General features: G+C 41.8%; 1 pseudogene; it reads right to left on the bottom strand.

Moving 5' to 3' along the window:
* Positions 1-11,867: 11,867 nt before the first annotated feature.
* On the bottom strand, positions 11,868-13,207 carry LOC119289145 (annotated as a pseudogene).
* Positions 13,208-13,656: the final 449 nt, after the last annotated feature.

The raw sequence follows: 13,656 nt of genomic DNA, 5'->3' as shown, positions 1-13,656 counted from the left end.
ACTTACCGGTTCAAGAGATAATACTTCATCAAGTTCTATTTTCCTCCCACTTATTTCTTTCGAGAGAAACTCTTTCTCTAGAAAGGACCCATTCTTGGCAACAAAGATCTTGCCTTCGGATCTGAGGTAGAAGGTATACCCAACAGTTTCTTTAGGGTATCCTATGAAGACGCATTTTTCCGACTTGGGTTCGAGCTTTTCAGGTTGAAGTTTCTTGACATAAGCATTGCATCCCCAAACTTTTAGAAACGACAGCTTAGGTTTCTTCCCAAACCATAATTCATACGGTGTCGTCTCAACGGATTTTAACAGAGCCCTATTTAAAGTGAATGCGGCAGTCTCTAAAGCATAGCCCCAAAATGACAGCGGTAAATCGATAAGAGACATCATAGATCGCACCATATCCAATAGAGTGCGAGTACGATGTTCGGACACACCATTACTGTCGTGGAATTGTCAGGGCAGATGTCCTTAGTGTCAGGACTTAGTCGCGAGGCCAACGCATCTATGTGGTAGCTTGAGAGGGGTTGAGTGGGACGAGAGACGCGATGTTTTACCCAGATTCGGCCCCTCACGGTGGAGGTAAAAGCCTACATCCTGCTTCATTGATATTGATGATGATGACCACGGTTACAAGAGTGCTCTATCTCGAGAGCTATTGTCTAAACCTAACTTGTCCAACTCGTGGAACTTGTGAATCTTGTCCCTTTTGGGGAGCCCTGCCCCTCCTTATATATGTTGGAGGGGCGGGTTACATGTAGAGTCCTATTAGGATTAGGACTAGTCTATCTCTAATACAAATCGGATACAAGTCCAGGTCTTAGCTCCTTGTAAGATAATGTTCCTCATGCCTTTCCTCTTAAACCGGCCCACCATTAATATAAACCGGCATGCTGGGCCTTGGGCCTTGTCATCCGTCTGGAACACGCGCCGGGTCACCAATGAGTCTTCAGGCTCGTGAATCGTCATACCAGTGAACCGCCAGACACGTTAACCGCCAGACATGTAAACCGCCAATCACGTAAACCGCCAATCCTCTGACAGTTTACCAATGAAACGCCTAGTCCGGCCGGGTTATACTTCCAACCGGTTTACTCCGCGGGGTATATCCCCGACATTAGCCCCCAAGTTTAGCTTAGATTTATTCATGGTAAACTTATGCTACAAAATAAACACAAGAACAAATTTGACAGGTTATGCTCCGGGTTAAGAATTTTTGTAAACCGGTACCTGATCATCCTTAAGTCCTTGTTATTTCCTCCTTCTAGGAAATCCGGGTCAACAGACCAGCTTCATAATCAATTTGCTGACATTGGTTTGTCACCGAGAAATATTGTGAAGAATAACTCCTTTGACTCAGCTCCCAAAGCGCCGGTTTAAGAAATATGGGTCTGAAAATACTTATCTGATATTCAGCCGGTTTGAAGATGTAAAACTTGCTGGTTTAATATTACCAAAATGGTCGGTTTATAAATATTGATGGCGCCAGGTCATAATTGTTGTCGACACCGGGTCATGTAATTGATCTTCCTGATTTGCTCAAAACTGATAAAATGAAGATGTTCCTGCTTTATATGCATAATACCTGTAGCCCCCAAGTCTTAAGAGGAGAACATAGTGATAATTTAAGACTTGCTCCCATAAGTGTTTCAACCTTGAAGAAATCCAATTAGTTCATCTCAATCATATAAACTGAATACTCCATATATGTAGCCCCCAAGTGCCGGGTTGTCATGCTTGCAGCAACCTGGGACATGTAATTGCTTATAAAAACTTCAATCAGTGTAACCCCCAAGGGCCAAGTCATTATGCAATAATGAGCAGGAACTTTGTAAATATAATAATGTAGATTTTAGCAGTGATGTGTAGCCCCCAAGGGCCGGCTTAGTAAGATAATACTGAACCGGGACTTGATATATACTTCAATGAAAATAACATCTTATAATGTAGCTTCCATCGTAGGGCTTGAACCCACATCCACAAGGTTAAGAGCTTTGTGCTTTACCAACTGAGCAATGGATCCGTCAATATTATGGACAAAAACTTGTGTACCTTAAATTGTTGACATGAGCAATTGGTAGCCCCCAAGGGCCGGCTCATTATAATATGATGAGTTGGGTCTTCAATAAGACTAGTAAAAAATGACTTTGCATTAGCCCCCCAAGTGTCATGATGCATGCTTGCAGCGACATGAGACTTGCATGTAATCTTGATTTGAATAATGTAGCCCCCAAGTGCCGGGTTGTAAGCCTGCAGCGACTCGGGACTATTCCTTCCATTGTAGAATAAATCATATCCTTTGATAAAATAATAGCCATTGCGCTAAAGCGACTTTGAAAACTCAGTAATACCGGTTATTAATAACCATAAAAATCCAGCCATGTTGGCTATTCAAGATAATATAATCCGGTGAAAACCTTATTCATTTAATATCATAATGAAAATTCAGCCAAGTTTGGCTATTTGAATAATATAACCCAATGATTTATAAGCACATAATTCCAATGGCGCAATCCAAATATATATATACTGGCGACTTATAGTCCAAAGCTAGGCCGGTTTAATAAACACCGGATAATTTATCATCATACTGGCGACTTATAGTCAAAAGCCAGGCCGGTTTAATAAACACCGGATAATTTATCATCATACTGGCGACTTATAGTCAAAAGCCAGGCCGGTTTAATAAACACCGGAATTTATCATCATACTTTATTCAAACCTATTTCTGCATACAACAAGTTTAAAGTGTCCTGGCGGTTTACCGCCGAACGGGTCATAATGCCCAACATATAACCTGGGTTTATAACCAAGGCTGCACTTAAAAATATGAAATATATCATACCTGTGACATTGAATCACATCGTTGGTTTACCAACTTTTTGAAGTAAGAGTGATAACCCCAATCTTTGAGTAATGATAACTCCTTTCATATTGTACCAGATTATGATAAAACCGTATCGGGTTTCTGATAAACCCCAGATTAACCATATATAATACTGGTGACTTGTAGTCAAACCAGACCGGGCTGATAGTCTCCGGATTATAACTTGATCGTGTACTGACAACTTGTAGTTGAAAGCCGAGCCAGGTTGATAAACACTGGTTTACTCCATAATAGGATGGTAACAGAAAATCAAACCGGGCAGATAGTCTCCGGATTAAGATTTGACTGTGTTCCGTCAATTTGTAATTGACAGTTTGAACCGGTTTAAAAACACAACAAAAATAAAAGAAACAGTTATCAAGGAAAATATTGAAGCAACGGCAATGATAGAACCATTTGCAAAAAGAGGCTTATTGAGCCGATCAGATGGTGTTACCATGGTCGGACACGACCAAGCTCCCCAATGGTGTAGCTATGGTTCAAGTCAGCCAGGTCCCCAAATGAAACCGTGGCATTATGCCGATCAAGAGGCGTGGCAATGGTTCGGGTTCGACCAAGCCCCCAAGTGATTCTATGGCCTTAGGCCGATCAAGAGGCGTGACTGGTTCAGACTTGACCATGTCCCCAAGTGATCTGGTGGCTTTCGCCTATCAAAAAGTGTTGCATTGGTTCGGATACGACCAAGCCCCCAAGTGATGTTTATAAAATTTTCAAGGGGTAAACCGAAGGCCGCTTTAAGACAGAACAGCTCCGTGTAACCACGCATGATGTAAAAGAACAAAGACACCGCTTTATGAAGCAGAAGCCCCCATGTAATCAATAATATGTCAGGCCAGTAAGGCAGGATACCCATGTTTGAACCGCGCATCATGGCAGCAGGCTCTCTTTGGCAATTTTTAACTTTTTGCAAGAGATAAATTCTTCTTGAATCGGGATCTTGAACCGGATATTGAGAGCTTCAAAGCTTTGTGGGAGATATCTTTCCCTTGAACCGGATTTTAAACCGGAATCTTCATTTTCAGCCGGAAATTTTCTGACAGCCTTTAAACTCGAACTTGCGAGAAGTTAATTCCTTTTTGAACCGGACATTGTTAAACCGGATTTGAGCGCTTTAGAGCTTTGTAGGAGAATAGATTTTTCTTGAACCGGATTGTAAACTGGAGTCATTTCTGATGACCTGGAACTTCTTCATCGAGCCTGGGATTTTATAACTGTCATATACTTTCTAAGCCGGAAATTTTCTGACGGCTTTTAAACTTTCATCAATATAACAGTAGCCTCCGGGACCGGGTTATCCTTCCCTCCATCGTCCCGGGGTTCTTAAATTTGCTAAAACCGGCAAGATTCGCTGAGTCATGTCATCGTAGCCCCCGAGTCTCAAAGGTGACTCGAGGAGTTGGCTTGAGACTCTCCATATTTGACCGTGATATAAACCGGCATAACTTGCATATCATTGGCGTTGATAGCACGATGTGAATCCATAGAAGGTTGAGGTGACTGCGGCGGGTTGTAAATGATCCCATATGAGCCGTGTCAGCAACTCGGCCAATGGTTCCTTCCAACTGGCGATTTGAAGTTAATCAAAACTGTAGTGGCGGTGACTTGTGCGCCTGCCCATTGAACGATCCAGTGCAAACGGCGGTTGATGATAATTTCTCTCCAATTTGAAAGAAAACCGGGCTACACAAGCTGTGACTTGCTCATACCCAATAAACAGCTCATGCAGACAGGTGCGGCCCGGTATGTTGATGTAGACTAGGCCGTGAGAGACGGACAGCAAAGACGACCGCGGCTTTCAAAGGCGGCACAGACAGATGAGTCGGCCACGGCATTGTAAACCGGCATGGACGAGCGACTTAGCCACGTCATATCGATGTAAACCGGTCTGCAGAATGTCGGTTTGCACATATATTCACTGAGCTTGATGGCATGGTAAGATACTAGCGCATTCATAATGGTTGCGCGAGTTTATACATCCATGACACAGCCATAGCTTTTGCAATGAACAATGGTCCTGCATAAACAATATTGCAGACCAAGGTAAAGGTAAATTGTTCTTTGACAAAAATAATATGTGCTAATAAAATATATTTTAGATGGATATCACCTGATGTGCTAGGCCGGAAATTATCCGCCATCGAGTTGATGATCACCACAGTGATGCTAAAATTAATCACGACCAAGTTAACCGTAGGAGCAGACAGATGAGTCGGCCCGGCATTGTAAGATGGTGCGGTCGAGCAAGTTGTCCTCCACGTTGTAAGCCGGCGTGGACGCATGAACCGGTGGCCATGGCGGACGGGCGAGTTTTCCGAGGTGTTATAAGGTGGTGCAGACGGGCGAGTCAGCCAGTACATTGACGTAAACCGGACCGCGACACCCTGTCCGTGAAGCCGCTCGATACAGCTGAACGTGCATCCGTGGTATAACACCACCCCTTTTTCTTTTAATAGTTGCCCTGCGTAAAAATATTACCGGCCAGAGTAATTGTTGTCGGATGAATTAACATGTACTGATAAAATACATAGAAATGATAGCACCTGGTATTTTTTGCCAGACGCTGGCGCCGGATAATGCATAGTGCTGCTTTTGTTTTAAGAGAAGAGTTGATTGGTTCTGTGTCTTGTAATGCCTGAGGTCTCCACATAACCTGGCCGGAATTTTTTTGAACCGGAATTTCTGGAACTGGAGTTTCTTGATAATCCGGCCGGAACTTTTGATAATCCGGAACTTTTGAACCGGAACCTCTTGATAATCCAACCGGAATTTTTGATAATCCGGAACCTTTTGAGCTGGAACCTCTGTATAATCCGGCCGAAATTTTTGATAGTCCGGAACCTTTGAACCGGAACCTCTTGATAATCCAACCGGAATTTTTGATAATCCGGAACCTTTTGAGCTGGAACCTCTGTATAATCCGGCCGAAACTTTTGATAATCCGGAATTTCTGAACCGGAACCTCTTGATAATCCAACCAAAATTTTTGATAATCCGGAACCTTTTGAGCTGAAGTCGGAACTCTTTGACGACTCGGACAGAACCATTCGGCGATGCGGCTGGAACCCTTCGGCGATTTGGACTGAACTTTTCGTCGAGGCGATGTCAAGACAAATGTTTTCCTGAACTTAGAAATGTTAGTACTCAAAACGTGCGATCAATGGTGATCATATTGAACTACGGTCACATCTATAATCAAAAGATGGTAAGATTTTAACTATTTGTCCTTAATTAGTGCATCTTTTGCATACATTATTTTTGAAGCTAAACTTTCATTGCTTAGTATATTAATTACTATACGATGTTCTTCAATAGGGACTTCCGATGACAGTTGTGCCTTAGTGGATCGAGACTAAAGGTGACATGTCAATGGTTAGCTTATGGCCAAGATATCCTACATTGCACATGAGTGCATTCAGGATTTCTGAAAGCAAAGAATGCTTAATAGTGAAAGATTGGAGCAAAATTGTTAACGATCGCAGAGAAGTACTAGGGGGCAGCAAGGAGAAGCGCAACCCAAGATTAGGAGACAGATTCATCTGCATGCTCCAGTATGATGAATCAGAAGAGCTATACATGTTCTATGCTATTCTACCTAAGAGGGAGCAGCAGGAGTAGCTACTAGTTCATGCTCTTAATTAGTACTTGTCTCATGTCCATGTCCTGAACTTCGATGTTGGTGATGATTATGTTGAACTCGATGATATCTTTGCTTCTGTTACAAAGTGAATGTTTTCTCTTTAAGCTAGCCAGTGTTGGTGATGATTAGATAGCTAACAGTAATGACTATGATGATTAAATAGTGGTAATTAGACGACTACGATTGTTTTTAGCTAGCTAGAGTTTATTTATTTATTAATATGCGATGATGATGATGATGATGATGATGATGACGACTACAACTCATTATAACGTAAAACAATCCTAAATTAAATTGATAACACAAATTTAATTGAAAAATAAAAAATAAAACAAAAACCTACAAACATTTAGTATCGGTTGGTGTTACCAACCGGTATTAAAGGGCTCCCGGCCCCCGGAGCTGGCTCGTGCCACGTGGTTTCCCTTTAGCACCGGTTCATGTTGAACCGGTACTAAAGGGAGGGGCCTTTAGTTCCCACACTTTAGTGCCGGTTACTAAACCGGCACTAAAGGGCCTTACGAACCGGTGCTATTGCTCGGTTCTGCACTAGTGGCACATGAATGTATAGCATAGATGTCAAAAAAAGTCTGCACATGAATGTATAGCATAGATATCAATTACAACAACATACAGTTTAGGATCATGGAATCAGTCAGTATGTACATTGTTTTTGGAAGTTTCTTGGTGATACTAAACAGATCTTAAGTACCTAGCAGCTCTTACTAAGAGAGTTCTAGCACTGTACAGAATACGTAAAATTTACAAAAATCAACTCGCATATGTTCTTTATTACTTAGTACATCAATTTAGCAAAGGGATGGCACTAAGATAACCCGGTGGAATAAGTATGAGAAAGAACTACCAAGAGCTTAACTTGGGCATTATTTCCGATCTTCCCTGTGGCTTTGAATAGATACTATACTAAGGTGCGGCCTTCTCGACCTTCTGAACACTCCATGTATGCAAAGAGCACTATCAAAAGAAATTCCATTAAAACTTGCATAACTTATGCTTCTAAGACGCACATATTGTTATTGGATTAGTGCATGAGAATAAAATTGAAAGAACAGATTGAAGTTGATAAAACCATATATTTTACTTGTAAGAAACGTATACAGGTAGATTTAACAAACCAAGAAATTAACTCTCCGAAATGACTTATCCACTTTCCAACAAAATTAAAAGAGATGCCTGATTTCCACATCTTTAGTGAACTGAACCCCCAAATAAATTGAAAATTTTAGCACGCCCAAATCTTACCCACGGCAGTATCTAGACAGGTCTGAAACTAATGAATGCATGTCATGAAACTGTACATGCTCATTATAGACTAATTCTCATACTGCAGGAAGCGCAACATAAAAATCTCCAAGAACGAAAACCTTCTCCATTATTGCTCCTTGCATACTTCATTTGATGGACTGCTGCAAGCGTTGGCTGGCCATGGCAATGAAGGTGTGCTAACTTCCTATGCTGTTATATATATATATATATATATATATATATATATATGTGTGTGTGTGTGTGTGTGTGTGTGTGTGTGTGTGTGTGTGTGTGTGTGTACCTACTAATAAATATATATATACCTACTAATAAAGCAAGGTGATATTCTTGGTTTCGTCCCGCGGTGATTTTATTTTCTATTTAAGATATATATTTTTTTAGGGGTATTTAAGATATATGTGGGGTGGTACTAATTTGAGGACATATGACACATGCACGCACGTCCGTCGAGCACAGCCCGTGTTGTGTCGCTGTGGCCCATATTATATCTTAGTTGTAGCCCGTTTAGAACACACACACCGGCGGGCTGACTGCAGTCCAGGAAAATAGAAGGAAAAAAATTTGCTCTCCAGAATCGAACTAGCGATCTCCAATGTAATAATGTACACGGCCATGTGAGATAATGAGGGAAGGCTAAACTAAACGGAATTAAAGGAGGACGATGAAGGTTCTAGCACACGGACGTTATTAAAGGAGTTAGGAAGGCAAGGCTCCGGGCCTCCGGCGCATGGCGTCCTTGAATTAAGCGGATTCATCCATATTTAAAAAAATAGGAAGGTTGACTCACGATGTGGGCAAATTAAATGGATTCATCCCTAATAAAAGAGAATTACGGGAGATTAGGAAGAAGGGCGCACGACGTGGCCAAATTCAATGGATTCATCCGTAGAATAATGAAAAAATGTACATTGCTGCATGATGATGCCTTAATTGGTTTCTAATTACTAAGCAGGATTTTGCTTGGTCTTCAACGGCAGGCTTAAAAGCATAGCCGGGAACTGCTTTCTTTCCTCACTAGAGGCTAAAATAGGCCTCCAACAATTCATATGGTAATGACAGAAAATATTGTCCCCATGCAGAAATTGCTACAAGTTAAGTGGTGCTAATTTGCGGCAGCACTAGCGACTCTAAAACCAAAAGCAATACGGGAAGAGCGGTTGAGGATTTGTGCCGCGGTCCCTCGGATGTGATTTTATTTCCGGCGTTCGATTTTCAAACTTTTATATCTTTTAAATGAAAAGTTTAAATTAAGTTTTGTTTCTGAATTCGTATTTCTCGTGACGAGGGATTTCAAATAAGATCCATCTTAAATATGTTTGGATGGATTTTAAAATTAAATGTTAAGTTTAGCACGCAAACAATAAAATCACAATTTTCGCGCCTATGACCGACAGAAAAAAAAGTCTTAAAATTTTATCTATAATTTTGGAAAAAGCGAATGAGAAAATAGCAAGTTTCAAATAAAAAATCAAGTATCAACGACCGAAACTTCAAATTTAATGTTTCCTCGTGCGTGATCCAACTACTTCACAAATCGCGTGGCAATCGAGACAAAAGTTCAGTAAATCCAAAAACACTGTTGGCCACACATAGGGCTCAGGGTCCTACTGTGCAATGGGATTCTACTAATGCAGTGAGTTGTTTTGATTCTTGAATAAATCGTTCTGATATTATTGTACTGCGCTGGTGGACATTTTCATGAACTAGCGGTTTCTTTGTATGAAGCACGTGGCGTTATATTTGCATATACAGTTCTCACTAAATTTGATTATAGGTCAGTTTTCTCCCCCGTTGCAACGCACGGGCATTTGTCCTAGTAGGTCTAAACAATGAGTAAATCATGTCTAATATACATCAGACTGCGATTGAGGAACAGTGAGGGAGGAACTATGGCGTGTGTAACTACCTTATGAAAAGAGTATGTGATAGAAGATTAAGATGATTAGAACAGACCTCCAAGAAGGTTAGAATAATGGTGGAGTCGTCATCCTTGAGTAGGCTGCAGATCTCACAAAATGTATTGCCCGCTGAACATTGACAAATGAACTAAAACACCAAGGAGATCATGGAAGAAGATTTTCTACAGAGGTATAAGCATCCATAGTGCGAACAGTGGCGGACGATGGACAGATTTTAAGTCAAATATGTGTTTCACAAATCATAGCACCAAAAGAGTACTAAGAATTGAAGATCTGTAATTGATAGAAATTTAGAGTGCACTATAAGACATTCATAAATTCAGAAAACCAAATCTGTACCTGCCCCCAGCCCCTTTGTCTCTCCAGCCTTTCCTGTCCATCTTCTTGATGGCTGCACCCGAGCCAGCCACCAGTCCTACAGCCCACGACCTGATCCTCTTTGTTTCCCCTTCTTCCTCCTAGGTCTCTTAGTGATGAACGAAAACAACCATCCTACCTTGTCCTACGGGGTCAGCCGTCCAGTGCACGAAGCCCATCGAAGAAAATATCTCCTAACTTGATTCAAATTTGAACTACTCTAACAACAGTAAGAAACAAAATAAAATAGGTTAGTTTATCTGTCCTATGGTAAGTTTTGCGGCAGTGGACTTGGACTGAAGTCTGAAGCCATTGCTGAGAGTATGGAGAAATCTAACGCTATGCAATTGAAGTGAAATCCGTGGAGGGGGCAGATAGGACGACATGGACCACAAAAAGAGAAGATTGCGCCTAGAAGGAGATTGGGAACGGAGATAATGGAGAAAGAAGAAAGAGGAGGCCGTGCTAACCCATGACATCGTTGATGGCTGTAAGAAGAGAGATTTGAGAGCCAGGGAGATGGCTGGGTGAGCAGTAGATGAAGGAGGTGGCGATGGCCTGCACGTTAGCGATTGTGCGAGAGGTGGAGAGGAGGATTGTGCGGGAGGTGGAGAGGAGGCGTGAGCGGTTCTTTGATTATAGATAGGGATCCGGCTTGCCTGCTCCCTCTCTGTGCTCCTATCCGTGCTCCCACTTCATCCTACGGCTGTTTTTTTTTCCTTTTTTCTTTCTAATCTAATCATCCCCCCTGATTTTAAGGGGGTGGGGCCGGGCATTATTTTATTCCAATTAAATCAAGCCACGTAGACAGAAGCACGGATGGGCACACGGCGGGGGAGCAGGCAAGTCTCGTCCGATAGATTGACCTAGAAATATTGGGCAGATCCAAACCGTAATTATTGGGGCCCACAAGATAAACGGCTCCTAATTACTGATTAACATGATAATTCCTTGGGAGTCTGTAATTAGTATAAGTAAGTATAAGTATATAGATCGTGTGTGTTATTATCGGTCTTACCACACAATTCTCCATCTGGGCAATTGTTTGTGTTATTTTGACTCATTGTAGATAGTTCAGTCGAGTGATCTATATGCCGTCTGTCGCACACATCTCGATTTGGGTAACCGTTTGTATTATTTTGGCTCATTGCAAACAGTTCATCTGAGTGACATGTATGCCGTCTATCGCACACATCTTGATCTGGTTAATCATTTGTGTTCTGTTGTATCATCTCAAACAGATCGTATGGATCGAATGTATTGCCACGTATCGCACACAAAACTCTTATCTGAATCATGCTCGATGGAGCAGCCATCACACACAGTTCATTTTATTGGAGACATTTTTATAACTATACCGTTTGCGATTCATGCATCGCACACAGTTTGATCGAATGGTCTCCTATACATGTGTCGTCTTAGGACCTTCCTGCATTAGTGTGAGTTCTTCCTCTGGAAAGCCCCTGGCTGATCATCTCTAAAAGGGGGGGTAGCACTACTCCCCGGTGCGGTAGCTGTACACCGATAAGAGCAACACAGGATGAGAGACATCTCTTAGAGGGGTTTTCCTTCATCCGCACACGTTTGAACAAGTCATCAAAGCTCAGTGCAATAACAGTATCAACTCACGTGATCATTGAGATTTATACAATAAATACATTTGAACCATGCAATAGAGAAAATAACATTTAAGCATATATATATATATATATATATATATATATATATATATATATATATATATATATATATATATATATATATATAAACCATAGTACAATATATGCCTATTTCATGCATGGGCATGCATCACGCTATATATTGGAAGTGTTAAAAGAGATAAAACATACACTTCTTTATAATATGCATGCAATATTAAAGAGGTGAGTATGTGGTTGTATCTATGGATCAGCCGGGGGAAGGGGGGTAATCCATGAGCCACCTGAGATGAAGCTTTTGCAGGTAAAGGGCTTGGCCTGAGCCTCAGTTAGGGATAGGGCCCGTCCAGCCTTCTTCGATGCATCTAACCCAGGCCCATAGCATTTGAACTCACCATAGTAGATCCCACTGGTGTGTGATGAAGCAAGCAAACAAAATGTGTTAGTTTGATCAATCCTATATATGAACTAAAGCCACATGGATTAGTGATGTTAATAAGTACCTCTTAGGAATTTTCATATTCCCCTTTTCCTATATGATGGGAACAATTTCGTTGTCCATCTCAGTGGAGGAGTACACAACCTGCGAGAAGTTCCCCGATGCCCTTCCTAAGAATACTGGTTTCCCCTCACCCTTAATGGTACAATTCTTGAAGGAGAAACCACTCTCACTGTTGATACGGCTCTCGCTAGCCCACCCCTCTTGTGCCACTTCCATGTTGGTGATATCCTTGTTAGTAGAGATGATACTACAGTCCTCATACAAAGATCGTGCGGACCCAAAGATGAAGTCGACACTTCCCTTGATTGTAGAGGCCTTGAAGTAGTGAAGCCCCTGATGGTCATACAAGGCTCCCTGGCCGCCCTCGATCGTGCAGTTATAGAAAATTGCCTTTGTGCCCGTCACATGCAATGCAGTGGCTTGCACTTGTTTGTCGCCCGCCTCGGCAGGAAGTGCATCATTCTTGATGATAATACCATAGGCAATGAAATAGTCAGACTCTATGGTAACAGTGCTACTACCACGGGAGGTGAGGACCTTGCCATCCTTGCCCTTGGTCATGGCAGTATCATTCCAGACGATAACAACAGGGTTGGAGGGATCGGACTTTAGCGTGATGAAAGGCTTACCTTTCCCAATGAACACCTTCTCACGGAACACTGTTCCGGGCTTTAGGTTAAACATATGTCGTGTAGTGTTGTCATTGGGGACGTTGGAAATGCACTCACTGATGCTCTTGTACATGCCATCTTCACCGCCAAAGATAGTGTATGGATCAACGCCATTACCAATCCTTGAGGCTTCTACTATAGAGAGCTTGGCGTCAAGTGTCGATGTGGCTACGCTAGTCTTACTCTCTTGCAATGTCACCCATTGATCAAAACCATCTTGTCATGACAGCACTGGAAACAACGCAAGCATGAGCAACCCCATGAACAACGAGAGATTCTTCATCCCCATGATTGATGCAATATGCAAGGTGTGCTTTCTTCTCTTTGTGGCTAACGATTTATTGAGTTGGGGTATATATAGTTCACATTGGCAGGTAATGAAAGGACGAGCAAAGAACAAGCAGAGAGAGTGGTCTTGAATCAATTCTCCTCCCGAAGTAGGTGCATGACCCTCAGTTTTATGGATGGTCTGCATTGCCTTTACCAGATCATTGACTAGATGACAGATGTATTTCTTTCTCCTTTTATTCCATCAACCGAGATACATATTTACAAAGTAAAATTCATGCATCCCTTCGTGTTGCATGACAAACAATCGGTTACATGGGACATTCTCGGGGACAAGGATATCTTATGCATGTACGTGCCATTATTTTTTCAAGAACATGCAAGAGCATTGCATGTATTTTCCATTAAGAAGAGGGTTCAGCATGCATGCATTCATGCATCGTGTTTGGT

The sequence above is a fragment of the Triticum dicoccoides genome, chromosome 4A (genome assembly GCF_002162155.2).
Source record: "Triticum dicoccoides isolate Atlit2015 ecotype Zavitan chromosome 4A, WEW_v2.0, whole genome shotgun sequence".
Taxonomy (NCBI): Eukaryota; Viridiplantae; Streptophyta; class Magnoliopsida; order Poales; family Poaceae; genus Triticum; species Triticum dicoccoides.
The sequence above is the reverse complement of the archived record's forward strand: the minus strand, read 5'-3'. Positions and strand labels throughout refer to the sequence as shown.